Source organism: Gekko japonicus, unplaced genomic scaffold (genome assembly GCF_001447785.1).
Source record: "Gekko japonicus isolate JY-2015 unplaced genomic scaffold, Gekko_japonicus_V1.1 scaffold2897, whole genome shotgun sequence".
Lineage (NCBI taxonomy): Eukaryota > Metazoa > Chordata > Lepidosauria > Squamata > Gekkonidae > Gekko > Gekko japonicus.
In genome coordinates, this window is record NW_015163693.1 from 45,443 (window position 1) to 49,771 (window position 4,329).

The window sequence follows — 4,329 nt, forward strand, 5'->3', positions numbered from 1 at the left end:
AGAGTTCATCCTTGCTGGTGGCGAATGCTGTAAACTCTGGACCCGTGGAGGCCGCAGGCCACCCCCTCACTACCCAGCCCAAAACACAGGCAATGACAGGGTCGCGGGTCGAGTGGCTGGCGACATTAGTGGCCTGCAGGGGCGGTTCGGGGAGGCTCTCAAGCTGGAGGACCCCATGAGTGGGAGCTGGGTCAGTGTCCATGGATGGGAGTGGCAGCCGGCTGAGGGCATTGGCGTGCCCTATCACTTTCCCCGGGCGATGTTCCAGGTGGTAGTTGTAACCTGCCAGGAAGAGGGACCAGCAGAGGACCAGGGGGAAAGCACCTGGGGGGGTATGCTTGTTGGCTGCAAAGAGTCCGAGAAGTGGCCTGTGGTTCATCACACTAGTGAAGGGCCACCAGTACAAAAAGTTGTGAAACTTTTTTACCCCCTCTACTATCGCTAGGCCCTCGCGGTCAATCTGGGTGTAATTCCGCTTGGCGGTCGACAAGGTCCAGGAGTAGTAGGCCACCGGGACCTCGTGCCCGTCAGGGAGTAGGTGGCCCAAAACCATGCCCACGCCATAAGGGGAGGTGTCGTGGGCGAGGATCACCAGCAGGGACTCGTCAAAGTGCGCCAGCACGTCATTAGAAATCAGGAGCACCTTGACCCCCGGAATGCCGCGGATTCTCAGGGGCCCAAGGACCATAGCACTGACTTGTCCAAGAGTCCATGCAGCAGCTCCACCACCGCCACCTTATGGGGCAGGAAGGTGTGATAAAAATTCAGGAGCCCTAAGAATGCCTGAAGTTCCGCCTTGGACTTGGGCTGCGGGGCCTCCACAATGGCCTTGACTTTGTCCCTCGCCAGATGAAGGCCAGATGTGTCCACCCAGAACCCTAAGAAATCCACTTTGGGGACCCCAAGCAGGCATTTCTCCCACTTCACCTTCAGGCCCGCCTCATCGAAGCAGCGGAGGACTGTACGGAGACGGGTAGCGAAGTCGTCCAGGGTATCCGTGGCAATGAGGACGTCATCAAAAAATGGCGTCACTCCAGGGATCCCTTTTAACAGAGAGTCCATGAGATGCTGGAAGATCCCTGGAGCCACACTCACACCAAACTGAAAGTGCTTCACCTTGAACGCCCCCCTAACCCTATGCGTGACGATGGTCTGGGTGGTGGCCGTTGCATCATCCACTGGCAGTTGTTGGTACGCTTGTGCGAGGTCCAGCTTGCCGGAGATTTTGGCCCCCGCTAAGGTGGCCAACACGTGACTCACCACCGGGACTGGGTAGGAATGATCCTGTAGAGCCCTGTTCTAGGTGCATTTATAGTCTGCGCAGATGCGGATGTCACCATTGGGCTTCACGGGGGTGACAATGGGGGTCTCCCATGCCGCATGTGAGACTGGTTCCAGGACCCCTTGTGCCACCAAGCGGTCGAGTTCTACGTCAATTTTAGGCTGCAGGGCAAACAGGGAGCGTTGGAACTGCATGCGGATGGGGGCCACCTTGGGGTCAAGTTGCAGTGAAACAGGGGGGCCCTTGTAACATCCCAGCGCCCCATCAAACACCGTGGGGAATTCCCCGCAAACCTCGCTAAAGTCTCTTGGGGTGCATTGACCCCTCCTATGGTGATTCCCAGTGGAGCGAACCAAGCCCAGCCCAGTAGGCTGACCAGGTTCCCTTCGACTACTGTTAAGTCCAGGTATCCGTCAAACCCCCAGTACTGTACCCGGAAGGCCCCCCACGCCCTGTATAGGGACTGGGTTCCTTTGAAAGTCCACCACGTTCAAGGGTGAGGGTCGCAGGCGGGGGCCCCCTTTTGGACAAAGTCTTTTCAGCGTTTCTACCGAAATGATGGACACCGCGTACCCAGAGTCTAACTCCATGGAGCAGGGGGACCCCTCTATCCGAACCTGGACCTGTATTTTGGGGGCTGCCATCTGGCAAGGGAGACGCAATACCTGGAGTGAAGGTTGACTCGTCAGAAGGTAGAGTTCCTCCGTGCCCTTGGTGGCCTCGTAGTGTGCCATGGCCTGGCGGTGTGGTTGCAGCGGGGTGCTCAGGGTCTGGGTTCCTTTGGACCTGCATACACGGGCTAGGTGTCCTTGCTTTCTGCACGTGTGGCATGTAACATCGCAGAACCGGCATGACCTGCACTCGTGGGCATCTCCACAGCTGGCACACGGTGCTCGGGTGGCGGACTAGTTGGAGTGCCCGGTCACTCCGGCAAGCCCGGGAGGCTTCCTGCGACTGGAGGGGCGGACGAGCTGGATGTCCTCTGGGTTTGAATTGTCGGACGCTGCATCGGGAGACAGAAGGTGTGACGCCGATGGCAGACGGTCATGATGGGAGGCTTCATAGGTGGTGGTGAGCTGTAGGGCATCATCAATTTTGAGGTCGGCGCCTGTGACCTCGTGGTAGGTGAGATAGCAGGTTAATTGCTCGGGAGCAAGGAGGGGTGCGGTGGCTTCCACTGGATCGATGCTTGGTATGGTGCTGGATTAAGAGTCAGGCTCGCTCCCCGGGATCCCACCTTCAGCACCACTGTAAAGTCCTGGGTTCGCCGCATGGAGACTCGGACTACGAAATGCTAACTAGACGCGTTTATTGTCCTTCACAACAAGAGAACACACACGGCCCAGCAAGGGCCAGCTATATACACTCCACACGGCCCAGCAAGGGCCAGCTATATACACTCCACCCGGGCACACCCACAGTTCCATTGGGGGGGTTGAATTTCCCTCCAAGGTCCTATTGGAGGACTCAGGGTGGTCTAGGATCCTTGGTCCCTATTGTGTTTGGAACCAAGCGAAGGACGGAGGCCACAGACCCCTGGTGGCGGTCCACGGACATAACACTGCAGACAGGGAGGGAGAACAGCCACAGAGGATGAGGGCCGGGGTGAACGCCCTCTCGATTGAGTGTGTGTGGGTGTGCGTGTGCGCGCACCCACGTGCAAGCTGGGTGTCAGATCCCAAGTCAGGATAACAAACCCACGTTCCAAAGAAGTAAGATTTATTTCCAAAGCATGGTTGATCATGAGCATACAGAGATTGTTCAGAATAACGACAATACACAGGGGCAAAGTAATATAGGAATTTCAAACTTGGTTAACCCAATGGGTACATTTCCCTCGTAAGGGAGCTGATTAGAAAAGGCGCGAAGTAGCCTGAGAACCACAACAGCACAATTCATAAACACAAGTTGAGTTCACACGGGAAATCTAATTAAGCCAGGCTACAAGACAGTTTCCCCGGTTTCCCCGGGAGACCTCCAGGTTTGTCCGGGAACATCTTGTGAAACGTCCGAACGTGATAAGGAGCCCGAATATCCCCTTCTTCCACCCATTCGTGGTGCTGGGGACCGAAATCAACCCATTCCACAAGATACCACAATTTCCCACGTTTGAGTCTGGAATCCAGAATGCCTGAGATTTCATAATGCTCCTGTCCTTCCACTAAAATAGGAGGTGGTTGAATATTACTTTCCCTCCATTTACATTGACCAGTATCTTTTTTCAATAAGCTGAAATGGAATACAGAATGCAAAGACTGCAGATTTTTAGGCAAAATCACATCAACAGCCACATCATTCAACACTTTGCGAACCTTGAACGGACCAATGTACTTCCAACCCAGTTTTTTACTGGGACGCAACATCTTGATATTTTTCGTGGAGACATATACAGAATCTCCAGGTTTGATATCCCATTCTTTAGCCCTGTGTTTATCAGCTTGCGATTTGTATTTCTCTTTAGCAGAATCAAGAGTGTGACAGAGAAGAGGCCAAGCTGATTGTAAGGACTTGCACCACGAGCCTGCATCAGAGGGGGGGGTGGAGTCCTCCCCCGACCTGTCAAGAAAAGGGAGAGGGGCCCCATCATACCCAAACACAGCTTTAAAAGGAGACATACCAATGGACGAGTGACACGTGTTGTTATAACAATACTCAGCTAAAGGGAGCAATTCATACCAATCAGATTGTTGATAATTAGTGAAACAACGCAAATATTGCTCCAAAGTTTGATTAAGGCGTTCTGTCTGGCCGTCGGTCTCGGGATGGTAAGCGCTGCTCAACCCTTGCTCCACCCCCATGAGAGACAACAATTCACGCCAAAATTTAGAAACAAATTGGGTCCCTCTGTCCGAAATGACCTTGGCAGGTAAAAGATGAAGGCGGACTACGTTGTAGAAGAAGGCTTTGGCTAAAGCCTGGGCAGTGGGCAAGCTTGGGAACGGCACAAAATGAGCCTGCTTAGAAAACATATCAACCACAATCCAAATCACAGTTTTCCCTTTGCTGGGAGGCAAGTCAGTGATGAAATCCATAGAAACTACTTCCCA